The sequence below is a fragment of the Hibiscus syriacus genome, unplaced genomic scaffold (assembly GCF_006381635.1).
Source record: "Hibiscus syriacus cultivar Baekdansim isolate YM2019G1 unplaced genomic scaffold, ASM638163v2 tig00117032_pilon, whole genome shotgun sequence".
NCBI classification, from domain to species: domain Eukaryota; kingdom Viridiplantae; phylum Streptophyta; class Magnoliopsida; order Malvales; family Malvaceae; genus Hibiscus; species Hibiscus syriacus.
In genome coordinates this window covers 1988482-2006708 of record NW_024063532.1, presented here as the reverse complement: position 1 = coordinate 2006708, position 18227 = coordinate 1988482, and the positions used below count along the sequence as shown (strand labels likewise).

General features: G+C 33.8%; 1 long non-coding RNA gene and 1 pseudogene across 1 annotated transcript in view; both read left to right on the top strand.

The window, feature by feature from the left end:
- LOC120196385 overlaps positions 1-12188 on the top strand; it is a 29363-nt pseudogene extending 17175 nt beyond the window's left edge.
- A 1708-nt stretch (positions 12189-13896) lies between these two features.
- The window catches only part of LOC120196268, a 26772-nt gene continuing 22441 nt past the window's right edge, over positions 13897-18227 (top strand). Inside the window, exon 1 of the long non-coding RNA XR_005523150.1 lies at positions 13897-13908. This is a non-coding gene — a long non-coding RNA (uncharacterized LOC120196268). The remainder of the gene's footprint in view (positions 13909-18227) is intronic.

Sequence of the window (18227 nt, the reverse complement as noted above, 5' to 3'; positions counted from 1 at the left end):
TTTGAACATGTCTGCACTGCCTGTACGATTTTTTTATTATTTGAAGATAAAGGAGATAGAGAAATCATATACATATATAAGAGGAAAGCTTCGGTATCATATATGAGATGACAATGGAAAAGACAGTGCAAGAATATAAGTTCGCCCACATAATACGTTAGCCGAAGGATTCCTTGATCAATATCTTTCTTAACAATAACGTCTAGTATCGAATTGAAAATCTTGAAGGAAGGAAGATTGGGTGTTCAACGTGGAAGCCAAATCAATAATCTTGAACTTGGCATTTCGTCGAACAGTTGATTGGCATCACTGAAAGTCTATGGATTTGCGAGGAAGATGAAAGTATACATTTACTATTTAATAGATATATATATATATTAGTTTTGTTAAAAACAAAATAAGTTTTCAAGTTAGTTTGGTGGTTGGGTGCATAGCATTGTTTCAGGAGATCCTTGGTTCAAATCTTATGAAAATCGATTTTTAATCAAATACCTCTAATAAAACAATGTCATTTTAGCTTTTTTAAGCATCAAAATGGTTACGTCAAAACGACGTCGTTTTGATGAGGGAGTGACATCAACATCGTCATGACACGGAGATGACATGTCTTCGTGTCGTTAATGAATTAACGGCGAGGTGACATAATTGGAATTAAACATAAACATCATAGTTAAAATTGACAAAATTGAAAAGTCAGTGTCATTTTCAAACCCGTGCTTAAAGGTCAATGGTATTTGAAGTAGTTAACCCTTTTTTAATTATATATGAACTCCACAATTTTGGGCTTCGGGCAATAGGGGCCCTGGAAATGCCCCTCTTGCCCATGCTCAAACACGGGTCTGTCTCAGAGCTCAAGAGATAACAAGTTCCTTAACCAGTGAAGTTGTTTGATTCGTACATCTAAATTTAAATTTGAATTATTTTCATTTGACCATAAAATATCGACAACAGAAATCCAAAATGACCTAAAACCAAACTAATTTGGAGTCAAAATTACCCAAAATCAAAATGATGTGAATTTAAATGACTCAAATAAGTAATTCGACCTTAACTTAAACTAGGTAGAACTCGACATGAATTGACCTAAAAAACCAAAGTCTCAAATTCAAATGATCCATATTTAAAATAAATCTAACTAAAAATAATTTCAACTTATCAATTTAAAATGATTTAAATCCAAAATTAACTCTGTAACACCCAAATCTAATCCAACCAGAAATTCGAAAGATTTGGATATTACACAAAACACCAAAGTGGTTAACCATTTTTTTTAAAACATCTCTCAAAACATAAGTAAATCATCCATAAATTTAAACATAAAAGTTTAAGGTTTACAAGTTGGGAGCTCCTAAATAACATTCAAAATAAACATTCAAGTTCTAAACAAAAAGAGTTACGACTCAATTAAACAGAAAGGTTTATGAAAATACATGCCCTCTAAAATAATCGAGACGTACTCTGTAATTCTACAGAATCTGGAATCCAAAAATCTAGCGATAAGCTCCTCAACCAGCACCTATTTACCTGCACACGAAAATAAATTGCGAACGTTGAGCTACGGAGCTCAGTGTCACACAAATAACTCTATTATACTACATGCATCTATCAATTGCGTATACCAGCAAGTATGGTCATGAGACAACTAAATGTACCAAGCATAAGACATAGCAATATATATATATATATATATCGAGGCCTTGCGATCGATTAACGGAAGTCCCTTAGCATTGATAATAAAGTGCCTCAACACTGATATGAAAGTGCATTCGTATTGATACTAAAGTGCCTTACAATGATAGGAGAATATATGGATATCTCATACATAATTATTAGGCAAAAATCATACATCCAAGTAGCACAGGTGTCCTCATCCTTTCCTAAGTATCACATAAAGGTATAAGTCTTTTGTATCATTTCTTTATAACATTTTGTTTACTTCTCGGATAATGTTCGGGTTTTCACTTTCAAGCTTATTAGAGTGATTATAGAGATTTAAGGATGGGCACAGGGCAAGGCAGGGCTTCTTTGGGCCTCCTTGACTCTGTAACAATATCAAATTAGGCTGCTAGAATTTGAGAAAAACTGACTGTACCACCTCAAAAATTGGGTTAGTAGTTTCAGGTAAACATTTTGGGCTTAAAGTGTTATGGTAAACTCTTGGGATGCAATTGGGTCAAGTGTGGGTTGGTTTGGGCTTGAACTTAGGCTCACAAGATGTTAAAAGGATATTTTTAAATTGAGGGCAATTGAGGGAGGAGCAAAGAAGAAATTTATCCATGGTTTGAAAAAAAATTGGGTGATCTCCCTTAATTGTGCATATGTCACACGTTGAGAAGAGGGAACTTCCTTATCTCCTTTCTCTTTATCTTTTTCTTTTCTCTTCCATGCCATCAAAGGTGATAACTTGATTTTTATCACATTCCTAGTTCGGATTTGTAAAGGTAAGAATGATAATCTCCTCATCTAGAGCTCCATTTCAAGCCCACCATCTCAAGTTTTGGCTATGGTGACCATTGTGGAAGGTTTTGGAGAGGTTCTGATTTTTATAACCCTATAGTGTTTCTAATATAAAAACAGTATTAGAAATAATAATTTAATTAAATATTCAACACATGTAACGAATCCGTGATACAATAATGCACATAATTTTTATAGAAATGATTTAATTAAATATATCAATAATAATTCATTAAGTGATCTTAATGATTAAAAGGAGTGTTGTTCTCTCTAGAGTTTATGGGTTCAAGCAGGGATGGACCTAGGGGGAACGGGTGGGGGCAGTCGCCCTCCCTAAAATTATAAATTATCGCTCCCATAAAACTCTAAAATTACCATATATTTTAGATTTTAGATTTTTTTCTATGTATTTTCTATTGAAAATATGTTTTTGCTCCCTTATAACTTTATTAGTTCAAGTTCGCTCCCTAAAATTTTATAAGTTCAAGTTCGTCCTTCAACTTAAAATTTTGTGTCCGTCCCTGGGTTCAAGTAGTTGCAAAGGTCAAATGTTTGAATTCTAATGTTGTAAAAGAAACAAACTCAATGGAAAGAATTACTCTCGTAATAGATCTCTATAGTACTTCAATTCCAACTAATCCATCAATAAATCAAATACAAATGGTAAAAAAAGTTTTTACAACAAATAAAGAGTGAGGAACAAGGGAAGTTATCACGAAAAGTAAAAGAGTAAGATATAAGTGACCCAATTTTATACTCCAATTGAGAAAAACATTGTCTCGGAATCAATATATCAATGGATTGGGACCGTCTTAGACCCTTACTCGTGTTAATTATCTTCAACGATAGACCTCTCTAAATTTTACACTAAAACCTTTTCAAGAGACATTTTCTCATACACTTTTCCACATTCACAAAGCCCACTCTTTCTCTTGATATATATCTATGAGAAAAGGCGTCCCTTTAAATATAGTAATGGAAACCCTCTTCATTGGAGTGGAAGGCTGATGAAGTGAGTTTTTAGGAAAAGGCGGGTTGGGTCATCGCTGCTGCACCAAACAGAAGTTTAAAAGAGGTTTATGGTCTCCTGAGGAAGATGACAAGCTCCGCCAACATATCACTGCCCATGGCCATGGAAGCCGGAGCTCTGTGCCTAAACTTGATGGTATATATATACACGGATAGATCCACTTACATAGTATAAAACATTTTTTTAGTTTTTCACATATTTAGAGTTATTGGACGAGTAAAACTAGACTGCTAAGATTAATTCTTTTTTTTTTATTCTTATTATTCATTTTTAATCTAAGTTGTCTATTTTTTTCTCATCCAACGATCTTAAACATTTGAAAAACTATATATATGGTTGTCGTGCAACTTTTAGGTGTTGTGTATGTTGCAGGCTTGCAGAGGTGTGGGAAAAGCTGCATATTGAGATGGACAAACTACTTAAGGCCCGACCTAAAGAGGGGTTCCTTCACAGCTGATGAAGAACAGATAATCATTGATGTTCATAGAATTTTAGGCAACAGGTAGCTTCGGATTCAATTTGAAGTCTTTGAAAAGGTCAAATTTTGTAGAAGGTCCCTCTACTATGCGTTTTTGGACATATTTAGTCCCTATACAATAATTTGATCATTTCTAGTACTTTGTTCTTTGACATGTGCATTTTCAATAACAAGGCAAAAATGTTCATTATTATTTTTTAAACATGCGATTACCTGAGAAATATATATTGACATATTTTTATAGAGTTTGGACAACTTTTTTGCACATTTAAATTCATGGCCTATTCAGTTCAACATAATTAATCTCTATTTAAACTGTTGACCGAAAAGGATAAAAACTATGGCGAAATTAACTTAATAATATAGGCGGAATAATCATTTGAGTTTTTAAGATGGTCCATAAATAAAGCGTTTTTCTCAAAAAAATCACTGGTGACCGGTATATTTACCGATCTAACACCGGTCAGACTATATTTCACGATATAACACCCTTAGCAGTAAAGCGAGCTCTCTGCACCGCGCTATATGCTGATTTGGCGTCACGTGGGGTAAGACGCGCCCCCTGAAGCGCGCCTTACGCCACGTAGAGGTATAGCGAGGGGTAGGGGCCGCACCATACCTTTATATAATTATATAAGGCGCGGTGCAGGTACCGCTCCTTGTATAGCAACTTCGGCTATAAATACACATCTCCCCTATTATGTTCTTCACATCTCCTCACATCTCTCCTCTCAACTTATAAATTAATACAATAATTCCGTCAACGAATCAATAATTATGGCAATCTTCTCATATTTGATTTAGAAGTTCGTGTGATTTTTCTTTATAAGGTAATTTTGTTATAATTTTTTTATTATACTTATTGTTTATTATGATTATTTGAAAAAATATTATACTAATTATTTTCAATTAATTTTTGTGTTTGTAAAATTGGAAAGCAGGAGTATACGTCGAAATAGTTTTGTGGTGCATGTAATAATATATAATTATATTATTTAAATTATTTACGTTGATGTGTCAAAATTTTATTGTGTTATTCGTTCATTTATTATTTATTTAATCAGGTTTGTTTCAGTTATTTTTTTACAGATATAATATTGTCGCACTTTTAAACTCAAAGAATGGCGCGACTTTCAACTATTGTTTATTATGATGGTGAAATTCAAGAAGATGAAACCGGCGTTGTTTTCGTATCAAATGAGCGTGTTAAAATATCATTCAAGAGAAACATAACTCTTAAGGAGCTGATAACGAAGATTTTGAGGAAGATTCATGTTGGAAGTAGTAGAAGAATGTCGTCGTTGCAGTACAGATTTCCAACATCATTGTTGCCATTAACTTATACAGCGTTCGAACTTTCAAACAATGATGATGTTGAAATGATGGTTGAAGCTCAAAGTAATTATTCAGACGCCAATATTGAGATGTATGCACATTTTGTTCAAGTGCGTGCTGTTCGGGGTCAATCATTAAGCTCCCACTATGGGCTGGCTGAACAAGTTGATCAAGTTGACAGCCCGACTACAGTAATGTGTAATGATTTTAATGCCATAATGGGGAGACATTCACCCGCAACTCCTTACGATATGTACCGAGGAGGGTCCACAAACAATCTGTATGGAAACACCGCGTCCAGTTCAAGGGGAAGGCATTCATCTGCAAATTTCTTTGACCGTATGGAGATGCCATCGACGCAACCATCTGTGCAGTTTTCATTTGACACGATGACTTCAAGCTCCAGGGGGAGGCATTTGACTGCAAGCTTTTTCGATCTCAATGTCGATATGCATTCTAATTCAAGGGGAAGGCGTGCAAGTAGTAGGTTCTTCGACCTAAATGTGGAGTGCATGGAGGAACCATCATCTCCACCAGAAGAACCGCTTCGTGAGCCTGGTGCGGATGGTGTTGAGACTGGACTCTTCATTCACCCAGAATCACCGCTATTCAACTCCGATGATGATGAAGTTCCAGGAAATGTGGCACAAACTGACCCTCTTGCACACATGTATGAAGCTGTTTATGGTGCAATGTACGAGCCAGAATTTGCGGATATGCCTCATCTCGGTGACTATGGATATTACTCATTAATAAATAATGGTGAGTTATCTTTAGGCATGGAGTTTTCAAGCAAAGAAGAAGCGGTGATGGCTATAAAAAATTATAATATTCGTAATTTTGTTCAGTCCAGAATCAACCGATCCACGACCGAAAAATATGTATGTTATTGTGCCCGACGTGAAAACGGATGCAATTGGATGGTTCGTGTATCAAAAATGAAGAGGAAAAATAACATATGAGAACTAACAGTATACAACGGTCCTCACACGTGTTGTGCTGGATGGGTCAACCAAGATCATCCCAACTTGGACTCTAAAATAATATGCCAAACCATCATGCCCATGGTAAAAACAAGCTCTCATATGGCTGTTGCAGTGTTGATTTCAACTATACAATAGCAGTATGGGTACACTGTCTCCTATAAAAAAGCTTGGTTGGTAAAACAAAATGCCATTGTCAAACTTAATGGCAAATGGGATGCATCTTACAACGAACTTCCAAGTTCGTTTAGGCTGGTGCGGATGTTGAATCCTGGGATAATTTTGGACTTCGAAACCTCCTATGCATACCATAATGATCGAGTTCATCGCGATCGATGCCAATTCAACCGGGTTTTTTGGAATTACCCACAATGCGTTAATGCTGTCAAATACTGCAAGCATGTGGTCCAGATCGACGAGACTTTCTTGTATGGAAAATATAAGCAAGTTTTATTATTGGTAATTGTCCAAGATGGAGATCGCAACATTCTTCCAGTTGCTTTTGCTCTTGTCGAAGGAGAAGACACAGATTCTTGGGCTTTTTTCCTCTGAAATTTACGTGCACATGTTAGCACGAGGGAAAACATCTGCGTCATTTCAGATCGCGGAGATGGGATCAAAGCAGCAATGGAGTCTTTGGGTCCAATGTGGCAACCACCCTTTGTCCAACATAGGTATTGTCTCTGACACATTGCTGCGAACTACCATGGAAGGTACAAGGAGAATGATGAACGTCAATTAATTGTGCACATGGGTAAGTGAAACTGATGTAGTTTGTTTTCTTTCGATCGTTTTAATTTTGCAAGAAAGCAGGTTAGTAAGTATACATTTTTTATCAGGTTACGAACTACTTCCTCGAACGTTTGAATCATGTTTCAAGATTTGCAGGCGAAGAACGAGGAAGGATACGATTACATCAGCCTCATCGATAAAGAAATGTGGACGAGCGCATATGATGGTGGATATCGATATGGACACATGACGACCAACTTGGCAGAGGCAATCAATTCAACCTTAAAGGATACACGTCACTTATCAGTAGCGGCTTTGGTAAAGACTATATATTTTCGTTTGGGGGCGCTTTTGTGAAGCTCGGGGGACAAGCTCAAACCTGGATGCAAGGCGGTCTTGTCTATCACCCTAAATTAGTTGTAGATCTACAAAAAAAAAAATTTTGCATCAAATGGAATGTCTGTAACAAGCTTCTCTAGAAGGCATGAAATGTTTCGTTCATAGTTGTCGCGACCTCTTCAAGGGATTGAAGTTGTGTCGTTAAGAGTAATCTAAGGGACAGAACGTTCGACTGCGGGTTTTTTCAAGCTCTGAAGTATCCATGCTCTCATGTGATAGCAGCTTGCTCGCATAAACGTCAAGACTATAACCATTTTGTGGATCCCGTATACCTACTATCTGAAGTTTTTAAGGTATACGAATTTGAGTTTCCACCCATAGGTAATGACAGAGACCCTGATGAGGTTCAAGATTGGCTTCCAATTGTACCAAATCTGAGTTTATTGAGGGAGCGTGGTCGTCCAAAATCCAATTGAATTCATGCGATAGGATATTCGAGAAAGATCTAGACAAGATAGAAGATGTGGGCATTGTAGAAACACAGGATAACTAGAAAAACATGTCCACTTCTGTTGCCATCAAGTAACAATTGATGAGAAAATGATGTATTTATTTATCAAATAATAATTCTTGTACTTTAATTTGCATTTACTTCAAGTTAATGTCATTCGATAATCGCTGATGAAGATTAAAAAAATGATACAATAATACAAGATTGGCGTTTGTGTTATGTGATAATAAAAGAGATAATAAGTGACAAACTTAAAAAGTTATCGAACACAATCATAAATTTGATCAAACTGATAACATTTGGTATTTCAAAATAATTTAAATACAACAACTTACAATAAGTATTAAATGGTAAATGACAACCAAATTACAATAACTGATATTAATGATAATAACAAAATTAAGTGAAATACATTAAAAAGTCCAACAAATTTAACAAAATAAAGTAAGTATTAAATGAGAAATAATAAAAATTACAATTAAAATGTCCAAAAAACTAAATACAAATATAATAAAAAACAAAATCTATCGATGCCTGCGATGCGAATATATTCCGCAGGCGGTGGCTGTCGGTCTCGAGGAGGATTTCTTCGTATCACTGGTTGTGACTCCTAGCTGTCATCATCGTCGTCGTCGTAGTCGTCGTCGTCGTCATCGTCCTGAGTAGGTACATTAGGTTGATGAGGAGCTGATGATGATGAAGCACCTCCATAGAATAAGGACCCTGAAGGTATATGACTGACTATCCCACTGGCCTGCGAAAACTCATAAAAACCAGACATCGCTGAGTGTGAAAACTGTACAGGAGGTGTCTGTGCTGCAGCCATGGGTGATGAGGTTGAACCCGCTAAATATCTATCATATGAACCCCAAGTTGGATCTACAAACATAGACAGATAATAGCCTCCAGGAGGGGTCATCTGTGACGGTGGCGGCGACGGGGTCATAAAACCAGGTGAAGGCGGCGGCGGCGGTATCTGGTAATGGGAAGGCAGTGGCGACATCATATATGGATGCGGTGACTGCTGTGAAGGTCGTGCTGGTGCAGCTGAGATGAACCGGAAGCACCTGATCTCCGTCCATGAGTCAGGGGACAATGATGTTGTGTCGGTGAACGTCTCTGTCGACGTCGTGGAAAGGTCTGCCCTCGTGCATCCTTGGGAAGAAGAAACGGTTTCCCGTTACTGTTGAACCACTCATAATAACCGTCAGTAACCATCAAGAGGTCAAGTAAAATGGGCTCTCTATGGGGAAGGATCCGATGTCGATCCTCCCACAACACGACCCACTCATGATGCCTCACCAGCCAATCTGTGTTTGTCTTGCCGCATCTATCTGTGCTATGCAACTCGTCCATATTGCAAGTTGCTTCCGAAATTGGTTGAAAACAACCAAATCCGAGCACCGATCATGGAGTGCCACTCGACGGTCGCATAAAGATCAAGGGGACCATCGCCATCCAAACATATGATGGTCCCCTCAACTCAGGTGGGATCACCGCCCTCATATCATCAGTAAATATGACACCCATTCAAACTAAAACAAGTATATATAATTTTTCAAAGGATAATCTAATTATAACTATAATCTAAAATCAATTTTTAAACATTAAACTCATACCTGTGTGCCAACCTTGATCGATGATCACCCTAATTTTTCTAATCATCAGGTAGCTCCTGATGATTTTCTTATCAGTAGACCACCTATTCAAGGAAAAAAATTATTATATTGTATAAAATGATTAATATACGAAATCAGATTTACAATTACCTCAATAATAGTGGAAATACGAATGGGTTCTTGACAACGGGACATAAAAGGGCAATCGATACCATACCCAAGACTACAGCAGCAGGAGACATCCGCGATAGCATACGCGTGCAGTTAGTGGCTCGACACATCTCTTTGTACAGGAATCCAAAACTATCGAGCCGTAAATATATCGGTCCGGTGATTTTTCGAAAAACGCCCATAAATAAATTAGCAATTTACAGTATTACTACATAATTTGAAGCTCGTTAAGTAAGGTGACTACAAAATATATTTTTTATCATAAGTTACTCTATCTTGACTAATTTTAATAAAAAAATTATATTTTTTTTCAAATTTGTCACCCCACATGATGACTTATTTCATCCTTCGTTATAGTGAATATAGTAGATCCTAAAATAAATTTTGGACTACCCTATTGGATAATAATTTACACGCCAGGATTATTGCCCTGATTTTACTAGAAACTAATGGTTCATGTCAAAGGAAAAAAATATAAAACAGATAACAAATATAATTTTGTCTAATTGCAAAAAAATGTTAAAAAATATATGACACATCATAGTATGTTTTAATAAAAAACCATAACCAAATATTTGACCGAAATGTTAATCGGAATTGAAAAGACACATTTTAAAAAAAAATGACTGAATATAATCAAATTATAGTAGAGTGAGTAAATCGGATTGGAAAACAACATATAGGAGTCTAGAGATGGATTGAGACGAACTGCGGGTGCGTCAGGTTTGAAGATTTTAAATTTTATATTTTAATATTTTTTGGACTACCCTATTGGACATATAATTTACACGCCAGGATTATTGCCCTGTTTTACTAGAAACTAATGGTTCATGTCAAAGGAAAAAAATATAAACAGATAACAAATAATAATTTTGTCTAATTGCAAAAAAATGTTAAAAAATATATGACACATCATAGTATGTTTTAATAAAATAACCATAACCAAATATTTGACCGAAATGTTAATCGGAATTGAAAAGACACATTTTAAAAATAAAATGACTGAATATAATCAAATTATAGTAGAGTGGTAAATCGGATTGGAAAACAACATATAGGAGTCAGAGATGGATTGAGACGAACTGCGGGTGCGTCAGGTTTGAAGATTTTAAAATTTATATATTTTAATTATTTTCATATTTTTTTATTAATAATATACTTTGTTTTTAATTTTTTTATTAATTCATCCCTTATAAAAAACAAATGATGTGTGCATGTATCTGTATGAACTTGACCTTGTAAAAACATTTGGACATTTCAATGATTTCATTGGATGTTGTGTCTTTTGCTTCAACAGAGGGCTCAGATAGCCAAGCATCTTCCTAGAAGAACAGACAACGAGGTAAAGAACTTTGTAACTCATGCATTAAGAAAAGGCTGCTCTCGCAAGGATTGGACCCAAAAGCACACAAACAACGTTTTGAAAACCGGACCAATCGGTTGGTTCAACCGGGAATCGGTGTTAGTCCGATTAAATTTACACCGGTTGAATCGTTATTAGTGAATCGGCCAGAACCAATGAACCGTTCGAATCGGACCGACTAAAAATCGGAAAAACCCGCCAAGGGATTGTTTTGTTCTCATATTTTACTCTTTAGGACTTTGGGATGCTCTATCTATTTTTAGCCATGTGAGATTGTTTTAAAAAAAAAAATTAAACCAAACAATATCATTTGTTATGATTTTTTAGCCCCATTTATTTTTTAATTATTTATATATAATTATATTTTATTTAATATGTTTTACCTTAAATATTATTTGTAGTTAATTTGAATTATTTTTGTTTCACTGATTTTATGATTTTTAACTTATATATGTTATGAGTTGCTTTGAATATAACTTGTGATATAAAAAATTATTTTTATTAAATATTTTAGTATTTTTATTTAATTTTTAAATAATTATAACGTCGTCCGGTTCTTCCGACCGGTCATATGGGTTTGACCGATTGAACCAGTGAACCGATAGCATGGCCGGTTCCCGGTCCGGTTCTGAAAACCATGCACACAATCTCCTCTCCTTTCGCCAAAGAGCCTCTAATAAAGCTGCATGCAAATATTCACAACAAAGTTCCTTCACTATTTCATATCAGTTCACAGGCTAAAGATACCAATAACACCACCATGGCAATGCAGATTCCTAGCTCAACCCCAAAACCCTAATGCTGTTATGGTCAGAATCTTAATGAATCCACCGTATACCCTTATTGTTCATCCTTGGATACCACAATTGTTTTTCTCCTTCAACTCAATTACATGGTTGGTAACATGTTGTACGAAAACCCTTGCTTTGGGATGCTAAAGCCATTGCTGAAACATTTGAAGAACCGAGAGTTGAAGATCTGCAACCACCACAAGAGCAGCAACAAGAGAAGAAGAAGTTTTGCGAGATAACAGACCATAAATTTGATATGGATGCTTCATTCGGATTCGAGGGTGGTAGCTTTGACCTTGGCCTTCTTGAGTCCACACTCATGTCTTCAGCAATGTATCGTGATTTGAGTTCCATTGACGATTTCGGATGGAACTTTTAGGATTACTTTTGTGCATATTATTGAATACCCTTTGCATCTTTACAAGTTCATGCATTCAAAAATTTAGTGCAACAGTTTTACTACTAAGGTTTATGAAATTTGTTGGGTTTCTTGCGGTATTGTGTTTTCATCTTATTAGATTGTGTTTATATATATATATAATATATATATATATATATCTGAAAAGTTGCTTGTTTATGTAGATGGTAATATTGTGTGTACAAAGAAATTTACTGTCCATATTAATTTATAGTCATACCATGAGGGACGGAGCTAGGATTAAACTATAAGGGGACAAGTTGTATAACTTCAAGACAAATAAAATCTTAGAAAGTAATTAAATCATAAAATTGAAAGATTAAACGTTTAATTCTATTAAAATTTAAAACTTAGACGTCTTTAAAAATAATTAAATCAAATAAATTTAGATCAAGGCTTAATTTCGTTAGTTTTAAAACTAGCATAATCCCAAAAAAAACAATTATACCAAGAAATTTTGAGAGGAGCCAGGACTTAATTGTAATAGTTTCAAATATCTAATAACCTGACATGTAATTAGACTGTCAAAGTTAGGGAACAGCTGCCCCTCCCATCCATAACGTGGGTTCGTCCTGCATACCATGCAAAGCTCTCCACCCATGGATGAACTAGGGGCAGCTGGAGATCCTGAAAATTTCAATGTATAATATATTTTAGACTTTTTTAATATTTTCTATTTATAATGTGTTTTAGCCCCCCTTAATTTTATAAATTCGTTCACTTCAAAATTTTGGAAATTCACCTCTAACATAAAATCATGCATCTGTCACTACCTTCACCTATTCACTATCAGGACCAAAAGCATAATGTGTTATACCCCAAAAATTTTGGTTAGTGATCAAAATGGATAAAATGGAAGTTGGTGGTTAAAGTATAACTTGGGAATGTTTAGGGACTAAAATGTTAATTCTCAAAAATATGTTTTGTCTCGTAATGAATAGTTAAACTCTCAGATATTTAGTATGAAGTTTATGTTAAAATATATAAAGTGTGAAAGTTTGAGAAAAATTCAAATAATCAGATCGAATAAAAAATTTAAGAAAATTTACTAGATGATAGAGCAAAGGAAAATAATTTCTTTTTCATGCTTTAAAATGATAAAATTTAATATGAACCATTGAAATTAAGTTGATTTTCATTATAAATTTTAATCATTGGATTAAAAATGACACGATTATAATTTTGGAACATTGCTAGGGTAAAGTGGTAAATTACTACTAACTTCATGATTTAATTTTAGCCTTTGGATAAAGAAATTGACATGTAGAATGATCAGGAACATTGGATCTTAAGGATATAATGGTCATTTTGGATTAAAATGAATTTTAAATTCGTTTAGATTATAAAAATCCAAAAAGGACTAAAAGAAAAGAAACAAAGTTCAATTTTCTTAAACTTATTTTCTTCTGCCGTGAGTCATTTGGAACACCCAAGTAAGTTCTAAATTTTATTTTCAAGCATTTTGAGTTGGATAATTCAAACTTTTTCTCCATTGAATTCTCTTTCATTTGGTACCATTAGTTCATGTTATTCATGTTGAATCCTTTAAATTTATAAAAAGGGTGGATGAAAGGATGATGAAATTTGATATTTCAAGACTTGAAAATTATGAAATAAGTGTTGTGATGTTGATTTCATTCTTCAAATGATGACAAATTCATTAGTTTCATTTTAGGACCAAGTCAACAAAAGATAAAAAGTTAAAGGATAGATGTTTTGATTTGGTTTTTTGTTAGTTATGATGAGAATATTATGTTCAATGACATAGCATGTTTATTCAAGCTTAAAAATGAATATTATTTCGAGTATGAACTGGTCAATGTTAAATTATATTGATATACTTTGATATGAATGAAATAATTATTGATTGTATGCCCAAGTATGTCATTAAGAGACAGAGATATAGTTGGCATGTCACAGAATCTAACAACATGCTACATATACACTTTAGAACTACAATGTATAATAGGACACTTAGTAAAATGGTAGACATGACCTTATATGTATATTAGTGGGCACCACCTTATATGTATATATATATTCGCACTCAGGTGCATATTTTGGCACGTGTACTCAAGGTTCTCACATGCTTATATTTAGGTTATGGTTTATTGGTTAGTAAATGATAAACAGATGATTAAGCTTATGAGCTTATGGAATAAATGGTCAGTATATTGGTAAGAAATTTTATACATTGTTTTCATGTTAATATATATAACATGATGGTGATACATGTACAATGATTATGATGCACCAAGTATTGATATTTATTTGCATATATGTTGTATTGCATTGATTATTATTAAAGTCTCACTAAGTATATACTTAGTGTGTGATGATTTTCATGCATAGGTCAAAAGAAAAAACCGAAAGAGTAATTGGCATCTTACCTATCGAGTAATATACTTATAGTAATAGTAACGACATTTATCTGACATATTTTGATTCTCTAGCTGGCATGTATATATTAACAGTAGTTGGTTTTATACTAGTTTATACATAATTTGTAATAGCTTGTAAACTAGTTTATGTTTATTAAAATGAATGATGGGTATTTATATTAGTGTTGAAAATGGTTAAATGAATTAAAGATATAGTATATAATAAAAATGGAGAAGCTTGTTAAGGTTGAATTTAGGCAGCTTTTATATAGTTATAATTTTATAAGTTGTAGTTATGAATTGCTAATTTGTTTCCTGAAATCAAATTTAGTTTGATTGTTGAAAAAAATAGAAATTGATTTATATGATAAAATGATTAATTATTTAATGGTGAGTAAACATATACTAAAATATGTGGTAATGTGTAATATTTGGATAAATGGCTATTAGTGAATGTTAGTACTTCAGTTTGTGATATTCTGACCCGTATTCAAAATTTGAATACTAAAAATGATGTTATATTTATTGGTATCAAAACTACAAGTTTAGTCGTTTCTGGACATGAATCGAGTTTGAAGTAAGTTGGGATAATATACATGCCACCATGATGTCATAATTATTGATAATTGTATATATATACTTTGGTGCCTATTATTTAGTAAAGTTATTCGTGACTAATTTTAAATTATAATGTCTATATAGAAATGTTAGGTCATCAAGAGTCCTATCGAACAATTGAGCATGATACTTTTACACAGAGCAACAGTAATGAGGTAAATCAAAATTTGTCTCTTGCTCAGTAGAATGTGGAGTCATCTGCTCAAGATCAACATGATATACCTGTTTAAGATCAAAGTTTATTTCTTCAGGTATTTGAATGCTATCATAAATCATCGAGCACCAGTATTAATTCCAAATGAATTGAGAAAAATGAAAATGCTAGATTTTCGGGGTGATACTAATTCAAATTTCATAGCTACTGATTACAGGTTGAATGATATTAAAAGTATGTTGAGTAGAATTCCTTATGATTATCATGGAAAATTAGAGGGAGTAGTTTCTTTACTAATGGAGCAAGCTAGTGTGTGCTAGACGAATATCACTACATAGGTTCCTATAGAGTAGATTACATAAGAATTCTTTCTAAAAGAGTTTAAAGAAAAATATATCAAGGACATGTTCAGTAATGTCACATGTTGGAGTAATTAGAACGATTGATAGAGGATGGACAATGATCAGTCATATTATATTTTTGGTGAAGAAGAGTGATCCAATGGCTATCATGATCATTAACAAGGGTGTAATAAATTTTCATAAGGAAAGCCAAGTTATGAAGTTGAAGGTTGCGGAAACCAAGCCCACCACATGACTTAGGTTGCATTAGGACCTCTCAACCGACAAGGGGTGATAACCCTGTAAAAAGGGTATATTGCATGCCTTTTTACTTAGGTTATTGTTCATTGTCAAGTTCATTTAGTAGCATTTAGATATATATTTCATGCATGTTTTGGAGTTTTCTTGTTTGTGCTTAATTTGTTGAATTAATGGTGTTTCTATGAAGGAAATATGGTGTTTTGATGGTGATTTACGTTGAAATTATGAAAAGATGAAATGTTGTAGCATTCTACATTGAATTCATGGGAGCAAAAAAAAGGAAAAAAGAATATATTTATAGTTTTTGTTCATGTGAAACCCCACAAGGCTAATTGTGCCCCGCATATGAAGGAAATCTTTTCCTAGGACACACAACTAACTAGGGCACAAAACCCTAAGAGCCCCTACTATATAAAGCTAAAGGCACCCACATTAAAGGTAAAATAGACTTTGTGAGATAAGAGAGAAGCTCCAAGGGGATAGAAAGCTAGTCCTTTTAGAGAAGCTAGCGATCTTGAGGCGTTTCATAGCAGCTCGCGGCTTGGGAGTTTTCTTTCTCTTTTAGTTGATCTCAATTTTTATTTATATTTGTTGGGTTGTAATGAAACGAATGATATTGAATGATAGTTTCCCAACCATGAACTAACTTTATTTGGTGTGGGTTTATTGTGGATGTTGATGCTTTTGTTTAAATGAATAATTTAGCTTTTTCCTGATTTAAATATGTTAGCTCTAATGAACAATCGAAAAATGGCAAGAGGGGTTGAATTGGCCTTTTAAAATTTTGGTGGAAACAATCGAAAAATAAAAGCTTTGAACAATGATTTAGAGTGGTTCCACTTCTAAACCAAGTTTACATCCACTACCTTAGTTATCCACACCAAGCATTTCTCAAATCCACTAGATTTGCAAACCTTTAAGGATAAGGCGTAACCTTACAAAGACACACAATTTTTATACCCCAAAACCTTGTTTACACACTCTCCCAAAGAGAAATTACAAACTTAGCAAACAAATGAAAACCTCACAAAGGCAAATGAGTTTGCAACTAATTAAGCACACACCCATATTACACTTGAGCAAGAACAAACAAGAAGCTCACAAGTGTATTTACAACAAATTTGACAATTGAGCACAAAAAACACTTTTGATGTTGAAATGATCTTGCAATTGAATTTTTTGTGTTTCTCCATTTAAATCTTGGCCCATTTTATGTCTTTTAACATCAATCTAACTGTTTGGAGCCATTGAGGATTGAATAGAGCCGTTGGATTCATTAATTTTGAGCATTTAATGCTCACATGCACATTTAGTATCAAGATCGAGCCTTCAAACGGTCAAATTTATAGTCGTTAAGCCTTCAATATCGATAATATTTGAATCAATATCGATACCCACCCTTTTTTCTCGAGATTGGGGCTTTGGTACCGAGACCAAAAAGCATTATGGCATTTTGGTATCGAGACCGAATAAATGGTCTCGAGACTGGCAATTGTTTTGGCAAAGATTAAGTGTTTTGAGCTTTAAAAATAATGTTTATAAAAAGTGGATTAACTCAAAAACTCTTGGGATTATTTTTCATACTTAAAATATTTTAAAACTGTTTATGACAAATTGTATATAAATATTGTGAAATTACAAATTTTAATAATTTAAAATATTATAATAATCATGTTATATGAAAATCAAAATTTAGTTATACGATCTCCCACTTTTTGATATAACAAAACTTTTTGTGAAAATTTGATTTAAAAATGATTTTTCATATTTTGTGAAAAATAAGTCCCCCATTAGAAAAACAATTTTTGGCTAAAATGAGTTTTGGTTATCAAATTTACACTTATAAATAATTCTCCCTCTTTTTGTTATAGCAAAATCAAGTTAAGCTTCAAAAAAGAAAATATGTTAGTGTAATAGTGAACTCAATTATTCAACATAAAATAATCAAAAGTCAAATTATGCTTATCATAAAATATTCAAGTTCAAAAACATAATATCAACATCAATAATTCAAACATCAATCCATAAAGTACCAACAAACCAAGTATCAAACATAAAATAACATAAAGTTCCAAAATAAGTCATAAAGTGCATAAGTCCAAATCAAAATGCAAATGTCCTAAAATGCCAAATAAATGCCTAATCTTTCGGAGGCGGTGGCAAATGAGAGGGAGGAAACAAGTGATGATGTGTCATGTAAACATCACTCTCAAGCTCATTCAAGCGAGTATCTATGCTTTCGAGT